Source organism: Herpailurus yagouaroundi, unplaced genomic scaffold, assembly GCF_014898765.1.
Source record: "Herpailurus yagouaroundi ecotype Mexico unplaced genomic scaffold, PumYag 195, whole genome shotgun sequence".
Classification (NCBI taxonomy): domain Eukaryota; kingdom Metazoa; phylum Chordata; class Mammalia; order Carnivora; family Felidae; genus Herpailurus; species Herpailurus yagouaroundi.
Genome location: NW_024412426.1, coordinates 9408445 through 9428856, shown reverse-complemented (window position 1 = coordinate 9428856; position 20412 = coordinate 9408445). Strand labels below are relative to the sequence as shown.

General features: G+C 37.9%; 1 long non-coding RNA gene across 5 annotated transcripts in view; it reads right to left on the bottom strand.

The window, feature by feature from the left end:
• The window catches only part of LOC121011814 (uncharacterized), a 56111-nt gene extending 53390 nt beyond the window's left edge, over nt 1–2721 (bottom strand). For all 5 annotated transcript variants that reach the window (XR_005781779.1, XR_005781777.1, XR_005781776.1 and 2 more), the window contains exons 1-2: nt 383–2721; nt 166–287 (exon numbers count right to left, since the gene is read on the bottom strand). This is a non-coding gene — a long non-coding RNA (uncharacterized LOC121011814). The remainder of the gene's footprint in view (nt 1–165; nt 288–382) is intronic.
• Between the last annotated feature and the right edge of the window lie 17691 nt (nt 2722–20412).

Genomic DNA, 20412 nt, shown 5'->3' with positions numbered 1-20412 from the left:
CCCCACCCTGTAAGCACCACACAGATAAGACCCTCCAAGCTTGTGAACCTCTGGCCAGGCCCCAATCACCTACATAGTCTTCAGCATGGAGGGAGCTCATCTTCTAAAAATTGCTCTGAGCCGAAAGCTGCAAATGGGTGATAGTCAGTCCCTATGTGGACTTACTGCCTGATGGGGTCCTGGGCTTCTCTAGGGACCAGGACTTCAAGGTGTCTCCAAATGAAAGGTAAGCTGTCTTGCTGGCAGGTCCCCACCCGGGCAAGGCAGTTGAAAACATCCAGCTCTACCTTCAGAGGGAAAAATCGCACAATGCATAGGTAGGTCTTATGCATGAGGTCGATGCCTTGTACCCCCAATCCCCCCTCCTGTGCCCCGGTCTCACCTGATATGCTCTGTTCCGGGACGCTGGCAATCATGACCTGCCAGCTGTAATGTACATTCCACACCGTCTGCCAGCTTTTGGCTGTTGGAATCCTCCAGGCCTGTGAGGCTCGAACCAGTTGCCTATCACCTGATAGCCTTCAGGGTGGAGAGAACCCACACCCCCCCCCCCAAATTTTTCTGAAGCCCTAAGTTAAACTGGGAACTGTCAGGCCCCGTTCGAACTGTCTGATAGGGAGCTGACTTCTCCAGCAATTAAGGATCCCAGCTGTGTCTTATAAGGGGGCATTCCAGCTGGTCCTAGTAAGGCCGCCCAGATTTCTCCAGCTCTGCTTAAAGGGGAAAATACACATTTGTTAGGTGAAGCCTTATAATTAGACAGATGCCTGGTACTTCTAATAGTCTGCTCTTGTGACCTGGCCTTACAAGACACTCACCTTTTCTCAGGTCCACGGCTACATTAACCTGCACAGCCCACATCATGAGGAGTATGTACCCCATTAGCTGTCCTTCAGCAGCTGGGGCCACCAGGCCTTGGGAGCTGAGACCCATCCCCAACCACCTGCACAGTCTCAAGGGTGCAGGGACCTAACACCCTGAACAGCCTCTGAAATGGGAGCTGGGCAGAGCCCATGAAGACTTAGTGTCCGCTGGGTTCTGGGGCTTCTGCAGTAATCAAGGTTGCCAGGTGTCCTTATTAGAGGATACTCTAGCCAGACTGCTGATTAAACCTGATCAGGCACTCCAGATTACTCCAGATCTGCCTTCAGTGAGAACGTCTATTTGTGTAGGTGAAAGTTTGGGATTAGGCACATGTCCGTTACCTCCAAAGCCCCCTCAGGTGACTGGGTCTTGCCCAACATTGCCTGTTCCATGTCCCTGGTTTACCTGTGTAGCCTGTACAAGTGCATTATGCACCCAGAAGCTGGACTTGGGCAGACGCTGCTCTCTAAACTTGTCAAACTCCCGCCAGGCTCCAATCACCCTCATAGCTTTTAGCATGGAGGGAGCCCACCTTTCAAAAATCACCCTGTGTGAAAGCTGCAAATGGGCAATGGTCCCCATGTGAACTTGCAGCCAATGGTGTCCTAGGCTTCTCTAGGGACCAGGACTCCCAGATACGTCTAAATGGAGGATATCCTGTCCTGCCAGTGTTCCCTCCCTGGCAAAGCAGATGGAAAACCTTCAGCTCTGCCTTGTGGGGAAAACTCCATACGGGCTCGTAGGCTGTGCATATTAGGCTGCTGACTCATACTCTGAATAGCCCCATCCTGTGACCTGGCTTCCTTCAACATTGCCTCGTTCCAGGCTATTCTGACCCACGCAGTGGGCACATGCAGTCCACGCCTCATCAGCAGGACTAGGGCTACAGGGGATGCTCCAAGCCTGTGAAATTCTGTTCAGAACCCAGTCACCTGAATTGCCTCAGGGTGTAGGGAACCCTCCACATGAAAGTCTTTGTCAGGAGGCAGCTTTAAATTTGTGACAGGTTGTGCTCATTTGGATTGGCTATCTGACGGGGGTCCTAGGCTTCTCCAGCCTCCCAGGTATCTATCATCCAAGGATATTATTTCTGGCCCCCAATGGCCAGACAGTCCAGATTCTTCCAGCTCTGCCTATGTTGTGTACTGGTTTGGTATGATGTCAAGTCCACTTGTTTATGAGAAGGACAAACTGTTTTCAGAGGTAAAGTTGTTTTGATATAAGAATGAAGGAAGTTGTGTCAGGACATCATCATCTCATCTGTTCTCGCCCATCAAAACTCAGCAACTCAGCTGCTGAGGGGCCTGGCTGGCAGCTTATCAATGAAAACAGATGATGTAACTGTCAAGGAGACATGAGACCATAAATAATGAGAGCTGTGGGGACTATTTGAGAATGCTTGCTCTGAGCAATCATAAACTTTGCTGATTTAAAATAGTTCCCAAGGACCCTGAGACAATTAGTTTCTGCCCCCAGTAAAGGCAACTCTCTTAAAAGCAGGGGCAAAGCCAAGTAGCATCGTAGGGAAGATCATCTTGCCAAACAACACCTGTGCCCTTGTTCCCTAGCAACAAGCTCTAGCAACACAGAACTTTTTTGCACTGACTTCTGGATGTCAGTTTTCACTTGACTAAGCCTCACTTGAGTGTCAACTCCTATAAAGTGTTAAAAAGAGAAATCCAAAATGGAGTCCTTTGCCCCCAACAACAACAAACCAAGATTTAGTTACAATTTCACCCTATCCCAGGAATGTGGCCTTTTATTTATTTTTAAAAGTACTCTCTAACACCCATCATGGGGCTCTAACTCATGACCCTGATATCAAGAGTGGCATGCTCTTCTGACTGAGCCAGCCAGTTGCCCCAACAATGTGACCTTTTAAAAGTGAATCTGAGGGGCGCCTGGGTGGCGCAGTCGGTTAAGCGTCCGACTTCAGCCAGGTCACGATCTCGCGGTCCGTGAGTTCGAGCCCCGCGTCGGGCTCTGGGCTGATGGCTCAGAGCCTGGAGCCTGTTTCCGATTCTGTGTCTCCCTCTCTCTCTGCCCCTCCCCCGTTCATGCTCTGTCTCTCTCTGTCCCAAAAATAAATAAAACGTTGAAAAAAAAATTTAAAAGTGAATCTGGGGGTACCTCGGTGGTTCAGTTGATTAAGCCTCGGACTCTTGATCTCAGGGTCATGAGTTCAAGCCCAAGCTGGCCTTCATACTGGGTGTGGAGCCTACTTAAAAAAAATTAAGTCAATCTGAAATTTCCTGATCGGCATCAGTGAGGTGATCTGCATGATAACAAACCCTGCTGGTCCCTCCCCACTTCAAAGAAGCTTTCCTGGCCTGAGACTAAACTTTCTTTTCTTTTGCTGATAATTTCCTTGCCCCATTCTCCCTCCTATAAAAACCTTCCATTTGTACAACTCCTCAGAGCTTCTCTCTACTTGCTATTTGTGATGCTGTTGGATTCATAAATTGCTTAATGAAATCAATTAGATATTCTAATTTACTCAGTTAACTTTTTTTTTTTTTAACAAAAGTATGCCTCAACTAAATTTGGACTTTATTCCTATCATCTCCCTTTTCCTGGGACAATAGTGTGGTTCATTTATCATTGGTTCGGGCTATAGCATTTCTTTATTGGCTTTATTAAAAGACATTACTACCCTGTGTGCAGGTGGCTTGTAAAATTCCCAGTGAAGCTGTGTTGAGAACATTTTTGGCAAAGACAAACTCAGTCGCTGAGCTTTAATTCACCTCCTCAAACAAAACAATTGGTATAGTCTGCAACCTGAACCAAAGTAATAATAATTAACAGCAGTCATTGCTGTGAAATATGTCATATTCCATTTAAATTTGAAACAAGTGATAAATTGTAATAAATTTATAGTAACAAAAATCTGAAAAAGCCCATTAATGGCTTGACAAATTTTAAACTTAAGATACTGTTTACTATTTATGGCGTCTTATTGAAATTATAACCAACCTTTGAATAGACAAAATTGATAGGGCTAGTATAATTTGGATGCTAATGTTGTCCGCAACAATTATCTTATTCTGCTTTACCATAGTACAAATCATTTGGAATCTTATTAGGCATCTCTCTGATAAAACATATATTGAACATACTTGTGAAAGGCAGCAGAACAATAGCAAATATACCCGACTTACGAACCCTTCCAAAATGATCCAAGAGGTGATCTAGGGGTAGAGCGGATTATATATTACCATCTGAGGATCCATAGAGACCTATTGAAGACTTTGGGCAAAAGTTAAAATTAAGGAAACTCCAGATATTGGCCTGATCAACCAATGCAGTCAATTATATCTTGCATTAGAGCAAGTAAGGAAGATCTTCTAGTGCTCTTCTTAGAAGCATTAGAGTAACACAGATGCCAACAGGCAGAAAGGAAAAGTACCAGCACAAACAGTTATCTCCAGGGATGCCTGGGTGGCCCAGTTAAGTGTCTGACTCTTGATTTCCACTCAGGTCACGATCTCACAGCACAGGTCTCTCTCTCCCTCTCTCTCTGCCTCTCCTGCACTCGCATACTCTCTCTCTCTCTCCCAAAATAAGTAAATAAACTTAAAAAAAAAGTTATCTCCAGGTTAGGAAGAAACCCATACCCTTTTGCCTCTAAGGGCACCAATCTACATTTCAACCATTTTGACTCTCATAACATTAGCTAACTAGAAGCTAAAAGCCCATGATAATAGACAAAATTACAACAAATGATTAATATGGAACCAATCAGAGTCATTGAAGAGAGAGCTAAAACCAGATAAGAAATGACAAAAATTAGAATGGAATTCCAACAGATTTGGACACAGAAACTCAGTGGCTATTAGATTTGTGGTCCAAAGGAAGACAAAACCTGATCCTCACAAAAGTAGAGATTATGCACCTAAAACCCATTATCATTGATGCTAAAATGAATCAATACTCAGAACATCTGGGGAAAATAATATTGGTTTACAAAGATCTTTGTTTATATAGCAGCAAACTGGAGATTAAGATGACCTGTACCTAATATATCATCTCTTAACAATATCTCCATGGAAAACAGTGAATGCTATTAATATATTTCATTTCATTATTATATTTCAGTAGTATGAAATTAGGACTATTACCTATGATTTATGATAGGGGCAGACATCCTTACTGATACATGTGGAAGCAACAAAACAAATTAAAAGTTCAGCCTAAAAGCTGTGCACTACAGGATAGAACAGCATTATTTACAGTATTTGTGTGAGGCAGAAAAACAGAACTGATTGACTTGATAAGAACAGCTGAGAGGCTAACTTAAGCTAAAGGCGATAGCTTTGGGGCACCTGGGTGGCTCAGTTGGTTAAGCCTCCAACTTCGGCTCAGGTCTGATAGCACCATTAGTGAGTTCAAGCCCTGTGTCAGGTTCTGTGCTGACAGCCTAGAGCCTGCTTTGGATTTTGTGTCTCCCTCTCTCCCTGACCCACTCCACTCACACTTTGTGTGTGTCTCTCAAAAATAAATAAAAATTAGAAAAAAAAGATAAGGCTATAGTTTTAAGCCTCATGTATATAGACATAACAGGCTTACACCTAATGAAAATAAACCAAATTAAAATAGACCATTTAGACCTAAATCTATAAGGCCCTTTTGATTCCCTAAACCATTTAGACTACCACTCTTGGAAACAAATTATAAAAATAGAAACTCAAATAAGAACCTGAGAAAGTGTGTACAGTGGCAGAGAAATGGAAACAGCCAAGCTTTTATGTTAGACCTATAGAAAATAAACCTACACATAACCACCAACCCATTTACTGTAAATACTAACTGTTTTATAAAACCTAATCCCATTAATAGACAAGCCACTGATAGCCAAAGGAATGCACACCCCACAAGCCCCTCATGGGGACTCAGTGGTCTCTGTCTCTTGGCCCAAGTCAGAGACAATCGCCCATATATTACAATGGCCATATCAATAGAAACCCCTTTTGCAAGCAGAGATATACATATACCACTATGTTGTTAGATACAGGGTCCCAGGTAACAATGATACAGGGTTATCCTACTCATTTAGAAAATTTTAACAATAAAAATGGATTAATTGAAGGATTAGGAGGAAAATTAATTCCAGGGAATGGGTATATAGATTTTAACAATTGAGGATAGAGTGTGCATTAAAGCTAATTGCTTATAAATACCAATTTAGAAAACATTCTAGGAATGGAGGTAATAGGACATAAAATTTGAGGAAAATATTCAAGAACCCCTAAAGGAACAAATTATAGTGCTTATTAGTTCACATTGTAATAACCCAATCAAACCTATTAAAAAGCTGGATGAGGGGTACCTGGGTGGCTCAGTCGGTTGAGTGTCCAACTTTGACTCGGGTCATGATTTCATGGTTCATGAGTTCAAGCCCCGTGTCCGGCTCTGTGCTGACAGCTCGAGGCCTGGAGCCTACTTCGGATTCTGTGTCTCCCTCTCTCTCTGCCCCTCCCCTGCTCATGCTCTGTCTCTCTCTCTCTCTCAAAAATAAATAAACATTCAAAAAATAAAAAGCTGGACGAGTGTTATAGGTTTACAGTAGATTTAAGAATTTAAACAAATAACCTCCCCAAATTAGGGGGCAGAACCCAGATATAGGCACTTTCATAAGCAATATTACTACTGAATCTGGAACTGATTACATAGGAATAGACAAGGAGAGCTAACCCATGACTGCATTCACGTGAGAAAGCAGATGATATCAGTTTATTAGGTTACTAACAGAATAACTTAACAGCCAGTAATAGCCCACAACCTTCTAACACAAGACATCCAGGCCTTTCAGGAAAACACAACACACACACACACACACACACACACACACACACACACACAAACCAGCACTTGTTATATGATGACACCCTTATTTGTGAGGATAACTTGGAACAACAGACTAGAGTCACAATACAGTTAATAGAATACCTTACACTCAGAGAATGAACAATTGACCCACATAATTTTCCAGGACCCCACACTACAGTAAAATTTCTAAGCATAATTTGATCCTCTGAAGGAAGAAAAATAACCAACACAGTTATAAAGAAGACAGCATATGAACTCCTACCACAAAAGCAGTAGCTCAAAAACTGATAGGACTGTTTGGGTCCTGGAAAGAGCACATACCACAGATGAGGATCGTATTAAAACATATTTATAAAATAACTAGGAAGAGTGGGAGGGGTGCCTGGGTGTCTCAGTCAATTAAGCCTCTGAGTCTTGATTTCTGCTCAGGTCATGATCTCACAGTTCGTGGGCTCAAGCCTCGAGTTAGGCTCCACACTGTCAGCTTGGGATTCTCTCTCTCTCCCTCGCTCTCTGCCCCTCTCCCGCTTGCTCGTACACACACACTCTCTCTCTCAAAATATATAAATGAACTTAAAACAAGAAAGAGTAGGGGATTCAGATGGACAGAGACTCAAGAGGAAGCCTTAACTTATTTCAGGAGTGCTGTCAGAACTTTTAATACATTGGTACCAGCCGGTGAGGATTCTAAATATAAATGAAAGTGCCTATATTCCCAGAAGATTGCAACATGGTGTTTGTGAATGAAAACACTGCAGGACCCCAAATTTTACCTGATAGCATTTGGTCCTAAGTACCTATGGTCCAAGAACAGGTATCAATCATTTGAAAGTCTCACCTGGGCGCTGGATAAGGCCCTATAAAATACAGAACCACTAACAGAAAATAAAACAATTATACTTAAATTCTAACAGCCTATTCTGGAGTGAGTAAAGCAGACCCCTGACAGAGGGGAAATACTTCTGACCAGAAAGCTCTAACATGGAAATTGTATATTTCTGGGTGTTGATTTCCTATGTTAACTGAGGAAATCCCAGCAATGCCAGTAGTGGAGTCTCTGGAATTTCCATGGGGTGAGCCTATCCAAGCTCAAGCAGTTGGGCAATAGGAACCTTGATCCGTAGAGCTCAACAACACATGCCTCCATGACACCACAGGGAGTACACTAGCAGGCTTCAGTCTTGAGGACTAATGGTGGTCTTACCTGACACAATCAGGCTCAGGAGAATCAGTACAATATGTTGAACTAATGGTCATAAAATGGAAGAATGAACAATCTGAACGAAAATCAAAATGAGGTATACATTTTCTCATACTCATGGGCAGAAGCTAATTGAATAGCAATTTTGGTCAGGAACATGGTGGGAAAGTGGAAAATAGGAAGTAATGCATAGGGTAAGGACATATAGTAGAAAATAGCACCATATGACATCTCCGCACTCATAACACATGTCTTTGTACCTCAGAAGGACAACTCTGAAGTAACCAAATTTAATAACTAGGTAGGCAAACTCAACAGGTTTAGGCAAAGATTCCTAAAAAAAAATTTTAATGTTTATTTTTGAGGTGGGGGGAGAGAGAGAGAGAGAGCAAGTGAGCAGGGGAAGGGCAGAGAGAGGGAGACACCGAATCCGAAAAAGGCTCTAGGCTCTGAGCAGTTAGCACAGAGCCTGACGTAGGGCTTGAACTCATGATCCTTGAGATCATGACCTGAGCCAAAGTCCAATGCTTAACCGACTGAGCCATCCAGGCACCCCAAAGATTGCTAAAATTTAACTTAAAAACAAAATAATTCATGGCAAAAGAAAAAATCATTTCGAAACCCAACCATACATAAACAAGAAGGACAATGGAATATACAAACTGAACCCATAGATGCAGCAAATATTAGGATCATTCCACAGGCACATCATCAAACAGTTCATGTTGGCACATATGGCACTAGAACATGGATAGAGAAAATAAACATGTTTTACCTACCAAATACCTCCAATTTGAAAATTTTAAAAAAGGTGAGAATTGCCAACAGTTTAAAGCTTAGAGGTCATTCATTATTGAATACTACAGAAAAAGTCAAAGGTGACAGACCCTCCCAAATTATGCAGATTGATTATATAGGACACTTGCCTACATCACAGAGTAAATTGTATGCTTGAACCACTGTAGAAACATCATTAGGAATAGGATCACCCTATCCTTGCAGGAAAAATTATTTTTAAAAATCCAGCAGTAGAGCATTAAAATCTGGATGATATCCTATCCATCATATAATCAGATCACGGCACCCACTTCACAGGAAAGTGAATACAAGAATGGGTTAAGACAGACATAATGTAGAAATACCACTTACTTTATAGTCCTACCACTTCTGGATCAATTGAAAGGCGTAATGGCTTGCTGAAGCAAAAGCTTAGGTAGCTTACTAACAATCTAGATATAGAAGCTTGGACTAAAACTATCTGGGAGGTGACAAGATCTCTAGGCCATAGTTACAGAAAGATGGAAAAACTCTGATTGAATGACAATTACAGGAATTCACAGAGATAAGAACTAGCAATAATCACACCTCAGAATCTACATCAAAAGGCAAGGTATTAGTTTTAAAAAATAATGATATATATAGTGTTAGGGAAATTATAGCACCTGTTACTAATAAAACCTACAGGGTGACCAAAGGAGAAGGCATATTACATCAAATTAAACAAAATAATAAGATGCCTCTATAACAATTTCAGGATGAGAGAAGACATCTTTTACTGTATCAACATTATATGCCTAATATTTAGCCTAGCATGATGCAGGGTGATTATGCCTGGGGAAATATTAGCATTAATGGCCATAATAACTGTATATTTTGCTGAGTGGCAAGAACAACAAGAATGAACTAAAAATTTATAGGACACCTACCTTTATTTTGCAGGTGTGCAAAATAAAGAGTTATTTTTAAAGATGCTGTGCATCTTTAACTCTATCAGTATTACCAATTGCAACTGGATACCATATTCATTGCAGCTATGGATACTCTTCTGATAGCTCCAGCAAGAGTAGTCGTGCCACTGTTCCAAAGTGAAATGCAACCTTCTGGCCCAGATACAGCCTAACTGTTTATGACATCCTCTACTTTCTTCACAGATTACCATCTTGGTCACCTTATTACAACTGAGAACTCACCGGCATCACCAACATCACCAAGCCCAACCTCTCCATTCCAACCTTTACTGTCAGTCCATCTACTTGCTGAGAATCTTTCAATCAATGGAGAAATCAAATAGTAAGGAAGCTGATGAAGCAGTGGAAAGCTCCACAAGAATCAACAAGTTTCCTGAATAACACTCCCTACTAGACATTGACTTGGAAGATGAAGATTCACCTGAATTACTAACTTTGCTATTATAACCCAGTGTATATGCCAAGACAACCAGGTACTGACTTTTCTAGTTTTCCCTTGTCGTATTGAATGGCGTGCAGCATTGGACACATGGCAGAGTTTCTATGAAAACAATCCTGATTTAATTCCTGATTTTCTTTGTGTGCTAGCATTTTATTGTAAAAGAGCAGCTGCTTAATATGCAGAATAAGCAATTACAACTTTAAATATAAATAAGCTAAAATTGATCATTTACTGTACTCCCAACTTACACTGTTTAATCTGTATTCACCTATGAGAAAATGAACAAAAGACTTGTGGAAATCATGTCCAGGCTTTAAAAGAACAGAGATACCTTGTAAAGTGTATAGAAGGCATATAGAAAAAGCATTTATCACATATCACTGTCGTTCACAGCATACATGAGGCTTCTGTCTTAAGCCACATATTTCTAAACCAAGAATATGGGAACTTATGTTAATAAAACCTGTCCTGGTTATGTTGGAACTTACAATAGTAGGCTATGTTCTGAAATTTAATATGCAGGATTTTCAAGCCAGAGATAGATCCCCAAATTGTGGTCCACTTTATCCATCGTTTTTATGCTGAATGTACAACCCACACCAAAAACAGATTCACTAAGAGGGAGGAGACACTTAGTTTATTGTTGGACTGGTAGGAGGTTTAATTGGAAGAACAATGATAGCTGACTTTTCTTAATTCCAAATAGAGTTATTTCAATTAAAAAAAATTGAAAACCAGACAATCTCAATTTAACACCATGCAATGGCAACGTGTCGTTGGGTACACAGATGGACAAAATTAGCAATGTATTACAAAACACAAATAAATTTCACGTGAAAGTAAATAAAGCAATGGAAAACAGCATAAAACAGTTGGAGAAAATAGTAAAAGTAATGAAATATAAAAAAAAGGACATAAAATATCTTTCTTTATAGACTGTCAGTTGTTGCAGTGAAGATTGGTTGATATGTGGAATACTCAGAAGAGCTATAATCTTGGGGGCAATCCTGGTCACCTGAGATAACAGACAACCCAACCAGAAGTAGATACCATATACCCTAATGGCTGTGATTCCTTGGGCAACTGTGAAATTAGAATATTGGCCTTTAAAGTAAAAAACATGATAATGGGTTTCCACATTTTTCTGGTTCCCCAATATCGACAAGGAGAGTAGAACTCACAGGCCATGGAAAGCCCCCTTATAATTGAAGGAAACACGTTCCTAAGGATATGTTGTTGGAATGGAAGCAAAATACCTTTATTATTGCTAGACTGTTGATATAAGTACCTATGACTATGGCCTTGATGTCTCTTCCACCAGTTATATATAACATAGGAAACTGATCAGGATAGTATGAACTAAAACAAACTTCACCCTAACCTATTGGAGTCAAGGGAAAAATAAGGAACACATGATGGGATATGTAAAACTACAACAGGTAATGAATCCCACAATAGAAAGAACAAGATGTTATTCCAGATCAATAGAAGATAAAGGAACTATTAACACAACTGGAGAAATATTTGACATTGTACCTCTTCAAATTAACCCAAGAAGTGTAAGTCATACATTAGAAAACTTAGGGCAAGTAAAGGCACATTTGGAAGATGAGATTAATAATGTCAAAATAACTTCAGGAATTGAAAAGAACAAAAACATGACTTCCTTAAAATAGCAAGAGCTGAATCTGATATTATGGCAAACACATGCTTGTTAGTGCAATGCAAGTTTGTACCCCAGGAGCTTTATGCAAATGATATTTACTTGGAAATGGATGTACAAGTAGATGTACGAAGGCCTGACATAGAAAGTGGTAGAGTCTGGAAATGATATAAGGACATCTCATTTAGTTAGGCATGTGCAAGGCTTGTCCTGTATATGGTCACAAATGGAAAGATTCATTTTGTGGAAATCTCAGCTAAAATTGAGCATAACGTGGAATCAGAATGTCCAAAGGGTATCAGTTTTTTCATGACTCAGGACCTTCTTAAAAACTTAATCTTCGCGGGGCGCCTGGGTGGCGCAGTCGGTTAAACATCCGACTTCAGCCAGGTCACGATCTCGCGGTCCGTGAGTTCGAGCCCCGCGTCAGGCTCTGGGCTGATGGCTCAGAGCCTGGAGCCTGTTTCCGATTCTGTGTCTCCTTCTCTCTGCCCCTCCCCCGTTCATGCTCTGTCTCTCTCTGTCCCAAAAATAAATAAAACGTTGAAAAAAAAAATTAAAAAAAAACTTAATCTTCATTCCAAGAGATCCCAAGACATTGCTTAGTCACATGCTTTATCACATTTCCTTCTTGACCTGCTAAAATAAGTAGACAACCCACAAGAATGGTGGAAGTGGTGGTTGTGGTGACAGTGGGCTGGGATTAACATTTATTTATTCAACATATGCTATAAGTCCAGTGTTATATTAGGCTGTTACATATTTTGTACATTGACACAATCATTCTGAAAGAGTATTGTTTCTCCCTTTTACAGCTGGGGACATGAGGTGCAGAGAGTGAGTGTAAGTGGTCTGTCCAGATCACACAGCTAGTAAGACCCAGAAATGGAACCTGTCTGGCTCAGAAGCCTATGGTCTTTCCTCTGTATGCATTTCCTCCTTTCACTAGAACTGGTTAGTAGTTTTATAAACTGGAATTATCTGGCTAAGAATTATTTTTGTACAATGCATTACAGCCCACAGAAAAGCATTCTCTCATTGAATCATCCTTGTCAACATAATGCCAAGATGGCTCCTTCCTTTAGTTCTTAAAAGATTTTGTGTATCAACTTTAATTAACTGACCTCACTGAGAAGTATAAAGGTATTTACTAGAAGGTTTGAATTAATAAAAAAAAAAAAGAGCAATTCCACAGGGGTGTGTGGCATTACCATCCCGCCCACTTGAAGATGGTAGCCCTACTGCAGGGTTCTGAAGTCACTGACATATGGAATATATTATTTCACAGTATTATAGTTCACTTCTGCTCTGGATTGGAAGTCATCTCCTCAGGACCTGCTCTATATATACACCTCATTTCCATTTGGCTGATTCAGGCAGCCTTTGTGAGCAGGCCAGTGGCCTTAAAAGCAGCTTCTTTATCCACCCCAGAATTCTAGATCAGGTCTTTTTGGCTGACTGGCATTTCTCCCATGCCATTTAGGGCAACATGAAGGGCTAGTACTTTGGGGGGAAAATATGCAAAGAGTCCCCCCTACAACATTGGTGTTACATACTAGCGTGTCTTTTATGCCAATCTACATGGTAGCAAAGAGGCCCCAGAGGGCAGAGCTTATTTTCCATTGTCCTTGAACTGTGTCCTCAGTTTGCTTTCCACCTTGTGGCCCAAAGTAATGAATAAATCATGGTCCTCCATGGTGAAGTTCTACTAGCCCCAAGGTAAGAATAGAAACCATCCTGCCCCTTCCTTCAAGTTAGGTGGTGTAATGCCCATTCAGTAGATGCAACACAGATTCAGACATGTTCAATGATTTGCCCAAGGCTACAGAACCAGTGGCAGGGCAGGTCAAGGCCAGGGTCCTTCCAGACTTCACCTTAGGTTCTTGCATATTCTTGGATGGGAAGTGAATCAAAAGCAAAATAAAACTTGTTGAGTGTTCGGTTTATTTTTTTTAAATAAGTAATGTGAGTCAAAAATAACCAGAATAGAAATAAACTTGAGTTTTAAGATACAAACTAATTTTTAATGAGAGTAATCAAATTTATTATAAGATGATTTATAGCTGTGTCTTGTGAGAAGTCTAATTTGTACCATAATTCATATTGTTTGATAAATAATACCATGAGAGCATCAGAAATGAAAAAACACACCACACTTTCATTATGGTAACAAACTATTTTAATATTCCATATTTCACCTCAGACTTTATTTACATGCATAGGGGAGTTTTGCATAATTGACATTCTATTGTATTGCTCCATTGTGAGGCTGCCTTTAAAAAAAAACTTAATATAGTACAAACACATTATATTGATTTATAGTAATCATTTAAAATGACTGTATGTCAATTATGGTATCAAAGATTGTTTAGACATTTCTTTTTTACATATTTTTATTTGCTTCCTCTTATTAATATGAATAACATTTGAAGAAGCTACTCCAAGCACATAACTTCATCCTTTTGCAAATAAAAAAATTATAGTTGTTGCTTGAAATATGTGAGATATGTGTCTATGTGTGTGAATATTTAATTTTAGTTCATTAAAGGAAAGTTAAGTTTAGAAAAGAAGAAAGAAGAAAATAGATACCACCTTATAATCCCAACACCTAGAATAATTGCTGTTAAACTGGTATCATCAAGATGCATATTCTTTATGTGGTAACCTTAATAATAATTGGAACTCACATATATGTATGTTATTAATAATAGCTTGGGTCATAGCATAGTATTGTTTCTGCATCACTTCCATATGTGAATATTATCTCATGTTATTAAATATTTGTTTGTAGCCTTCACCATGATTTATTTAATTGCATCCTTCTTATTGGGCATTAAGTGTTCTTAAAAAAAACTCTCTATAATTAACAACACCACAATTATTTTGAAATCAGTCTTTGTAAACACATTTGGTTAGTTTTGTCAAGTTAAATTTGTAGAATTGGAATAACTGATTTAAGGGTTTTTAAAGAATTTTATATATATTACTATTTGCTTCCCAGAAGAGTTGTATCATGTAAACTTCTCCTTTCTTTATATGAGAGTGTATTTTTTCCCTCAGGCTGGCAAGAGGCAGTTTCTTTATTTAAAAAAAGAAGAAGAAAAAAAATCCAAAACAGCTGTTAATTTGGTAGGTAAAAATGGACTCCTCTGTATAATTTTGAATTTTGATGACTGTTTCTGAAGCCAAATATTTATATCCTCCATTTGTGAATAATATTTTTATGTGAATGTTATGTTATTTATTTATGTAAAAAATTTTGCAGTATTCATTTTCTGTCATTTTTAAAAAGCTTTTATATAGATTAATGGTATTAATTCCTTTATTGCATATGTCCTATGTATTCCTCCTTTTAAATTATACTTTCAATTTTGTTTATGGGAAATTTTTATGAATAAAAATTTTATTTTTTTACTTTTTTAATTCTGTTTTTGAGAGTGTGTGTGCGGTCAGGGGAGGGGCAGAGAGAGAGGGAGGGGGAGAACCTCAAGCAGGCTCCACGTGGGGTTTGATCTCACAACTGTGAGATTATGACCTGAGCCAAAATTAAGAGTCAGAGGCTTAGCTGACTGAGGAACTCAGGCTCTCCTGATGAATAAAAACCAGATCTTTAAGCATCATAATTTATCAGGTTTTTTTGCTATAGTGTTATGCTTAGAAAGTCTTTCCCTTTCTGAGATTACATGACTTCACCTTAAATTTTCTGTATTCTATTAAAAAAAAAATTCATCCTTAATTTACCCGAAATGCTTTTGATACATGGCCTTCCTTCACTTAAATTGTATGTGTACATTGAAGGTGGTTAAAAATTTCCATGGACATTTATTTATTTATTTATTTATTTATTTTTTAATTTTTTTCAACGTTTTTTATTTATTTTTGGGACAGAGAGAGACAGAGCATGAACGGGGGAGGGGCAGAGAGAGAGGGAGACACAGAATCGGAAGCAGGCTCCAGGCTCTGAGCCATCAGCCCAGAGCCCGACGCGGGGCTCGAACCCACGGACCGCGAGATCGTGACCTGGCTGAAGTCGGACGCTTAACCGACTGTGCCACCCAGGCGCCCCCCCATGGACATTTATTAATGTCAGTTGTGAAAAAAATGTCAGTTGTAAAATATTTATATGTGTATATAGGAATATATTGTTTGTCAAGTATTCATTTATACATATATGGATACATTGGTTAAATATATATACATATATATACAAATATACATTTATATGTATATATAAATATGGTTATGCATGTGTATATATAAATGTATTAAATGACAACAATGATACAAGAGACTGGAGAGAGGAATTAGAATTATTTTGTTGTTACAAGGTACTCACACCACCCAAGAAGTGGTTTAGTGTTATTTGAAAATAGACTTGAATTAGTTATAAATGTATACTGAAAACTCTAGGGCAACCATTTAAAAAGCTTAAAAAAAAAGAAGTATACCATATGTTTTCACTCATAGGCGGGTCTTGAGAAACTTAATAGAAGACCATGGGGGAGGGAAAGGAGAAAAAAAAAGTTACAGAGAAGGAGGGAGGCAAACCATAAGAGACTCTGGGGTACTGAGAACAAACTGAGCATTGATGGGGGGTGGGGGAGAGGGGAAAGTGGGTGATGGGCATTGAGGAGGGCACTTGTTGGGCACTTGCATGGAAATCAATTGTCAATAAATTATATTAAAAAATAAATAAGTAAAACAGAGAAAAGCTCTACTTAAGGAAAGGAAAATAAAAGTTCACTATATTACAATGAAATTTTTGATAACATGGACATATGTTTATTTTTTCTGAGTTAAACACCTGTCAAAGATGTTAGCCCAAAGTTAAAATGTGGCTATCATACAAAATCAAACCATTTTATTTGTTTATAAATTAAATTCCTCTTTTCCAAAAACCCGTAAACAATTTAAAAAATAAATAAAAATAAAAAATAAAAAAAGAAGTATAACTGATATGCCAAGAAAGAAAATGAAATCATTGAAAATGCTCAATTAAACCACAAAGGACAAAAAGAGTAGAAGACAAAATAAGAATAAAGAAAGAGGGAAATAAGTAGATAAGAATAACAAATATAGTAGATATTAATCCACCTATATCAATAATCACTTTGAACATCAATCATCTAAATATACAGAAATTATCAGAGTGGGTCAAAAAAAACAAGACCTAACTATATGTTGTCTATAAGAAACTCACTTTAGATATAAAACTACATGTAGATTATAAGTAAATGAATGGAGAAAAACACATCATTTTAACACTAATCAAAAGAAAGCAAGAATAGTGATATTAATTTCAGACAGAACAGATTTCTGAGAAAGGAAAGTTATTAGGGATGAAGAAAGAAATTAAATAATGATATTAGGGATCAAATAACAAGCCTCCAAGAATGTGTAATAATTTTTTACATGTATGCACCAAACAATAGAGTGTCAAACTACACTAGCAAAAACAATTATAAGGAGAAATAGATAAATCCAATATCATGGTTGGAGACTTCAACACCCCTTTATCAGAAATGGACATATCCAGCAGGCAGAAAATCAGTAAGGGGATAATTGAACTCAGCAATACCATCAACTGGATACAACTGACATCTATAGATGATTTCATCCAACAATAGCAGAATACACCTTCTGCTTAAGCTCACATGGAACATTTAGCAAGACAGCCCACATTTGGGGTCATAAAACACACCTTAACAAATTTAAAAGAATAGAAATCATACATACAATGTCTACTTTCAGTATGCATTGAAACTAGAAATCAGTAACAGAAAGGTAAACAGAACATCCCCCAGTACTTGGGAGATTAAACAACATACTTCCAACAACATACAGGTCAAAAAATAAATATCAAAACATATTTTAATATATTTTTCACTAAATAAAAATGAAAACACAACTTATCAAAATCTGTGAGATACTGTAAAAACACCACTTAGAGGGAAATTTATACTACTGAATGCATATGTTAGAAAATAAGAAATATATAAAATTAATAATCTGTTTCTACATTAGGAAACCGGAAAAAGAAATGCAAGTTAAATCCAAAGTAGGCAGGAAAAAAAGAAATAAGAATCAGAGCATAAGTCAATGAAATTGAAAACAGGAGATCAATAGAGAAAATCAATAAAATCAAAAGCTGGTTCTTTGAAAAGATCGATAATATCAATAAACTTCTAGCCAGGCTACTAAGAAAAACAGAGAGGATACAAATTACTAATATTGTAAATGAAATAGAGGACATCACTAAGATCCCATGAACATTAAAAGGATAATAAAAGAATACTATGAACAACTCTGTGCCACAAATTTGATAACCTAGTCGAAATGAACCAATTCCTTGAAATAAACAATTTGCCAATACTCACACAAGAAGAAATAGACAATGTAAATGGCCTGTATCTACTAAAGAAATTGGATCAATAATTAGTAACCTACTAAAAGAAAAACCACCACGTCCAGATGTGTCCACCGGTAAATTCTACCAAACATTTAAGAAAGAAATTATACTAATTTTCTACAGTCTGTTTCAGAGAATAGAAACAGAGGAAATACTAACCTATTTTATGAAGTCAGCATTACCCTAATACCAAAATCAGACAAAGGTATTATAAGAAAAAAAAAAAAGCCAAACACATAACCAATATCTCTCATGAACATGGATGCAAAATCCTCAACAAAATAACAGCAAATCTAATCCAATGATATACAAAATGTATTATATACCACAACCAAGTTGGATTTATCCCAGGTATGCAAGGCTGGTTTAACTTTCAAAAATCAATTAATGTGATGAATTACTAGCTACGTGAAGAAAAAAAAAAACTACATGATTATAAACATGTAGCAAAACATGTAGAAAAAAACAGATACAGAAAAAGTATTTGCAAAGTCCGATACCATTCATACGATATCAGATTCATGATAAAAATTCTCAGTAAACTAGGAATAGAGAACTTTCTTAACCTCATAAAGAATATCCACAAAAACGCTACAGCTAACATCCTACTTAGTAGTGAGAAACTTGAAGTTTCTCACTAGGCTTAGGAACAAAACAAGGATGTCCTTCTTCACCAGTCCTCTTAAACATCATACTATAAGTTCTAGTTAATGCAATAAAAGAACAGGAAATAAAAAGTATACGTATTGGGAAGGAAGAAATAAAACTGTTTTTGTTTGCAAATGACATAATTACCTAAGTATAAAATCCAAAAACATCAACAAAAAATCTCCTGGAATTAATAAGTGGTTACAACAAAGTTGTAGGGTGCAAGGTTAATTTTCCTATATACCATCAATAAACAACTGGAATTTGAAATTAAAAGCACAATACTGTTTACATTAGCACCCTTCAAATGAAATTCTTAGATATAAATCTAACAAAATACGTGCAAGATCTATATGAGGAAAACCACAAAAATCTGTTGAATGAAATCAAAGAAGAAAGTAAATGGAGAGACATTCTATGTTCATGAATAGGAAGACTCAATATTATCAAGATGTCAATATTCTCAACTTGATCTATATGCTAAATGCAAACTCAATAAAAATTCCAGCAAGTTATTTTGTGTATATGAACAAACTTATCCTAAAGTTTATATGGAGAGAAAAAGACCCAGAATAGGCAACATAATATTTAAGGAGAAGAAGAAAGTCAGAGGATTGACATTACCTGACTTTAAGACTTATAATAAAGCAACACTAATCAAGACAATATGGTATTGGCAAAAGAATAGACAAGTAGATCAGCAGAACAGACAAATTTATCAATAGGTCAATAGACAAATGGATTAATTTTCAGAATAGAGAGACTGGAAATAGACTCCCATTAGGAAAGAGGAGCAAAGGAAATACAACAGAGCAAAGGTACCATTTTCAACAAATGGTGCTGGAACAACTAGAATCCACATGCAAAACAATGAATGTAAGCATAGACCTTACACCCTTCACAAAAATTAACTCAAAATAGACTACAGATCCAAATTTAAAGTTTAAAATGATAAAACTCCTAGAAGATAGATAACACAGGGGGAAAACCTAGATGACCTTGGGTATGGCAATGACTTTTTAAATTTTTTTTTTCAACGTTTATTTATTTTGGGGACAGAGAGAGACAGAGCATGAATGGGGGAGGGGCAGAGAGAGAGGGAGACACAGAATCGGAAACAGGCTCCAGGCTCTCAGCCATCAGCCCAGAGCCTGACGCGGGGCTCGAACTCACGGACTGCGAGATCGTGACCTGGCTGAAGTCGGACGCTTAACCGACTGTGCCACCCAGGCGCCCCGGCAATGACTTTTTAGATACAACACCAAAGTCATAAACTGTGAAAGAAAAATTGATAAGCTCGTCCTCACCCAAATTGGACACTTCTGCTCTTCTGCTCTGGGAAAGATACTGTTATGAAAATGAGAAGACAAACCACAGACTAAGAAAAAATACTTGGAAAAGACACATCCGATGAATGATGTTGTCTAAAATTATACAAAGAAATCTTAGTTCAACAATAAGAAAACAAATAATTCAATTAAAAATAGGCAAAAACCTCAATGGCAACCCCATCAAAGAAACTGTACAGATGGAAAAAAGCATATGAATAGATGTTCCATATTATATGTCATCAGTAAATACAAATTAAAACAAGAACAATATACTACTACA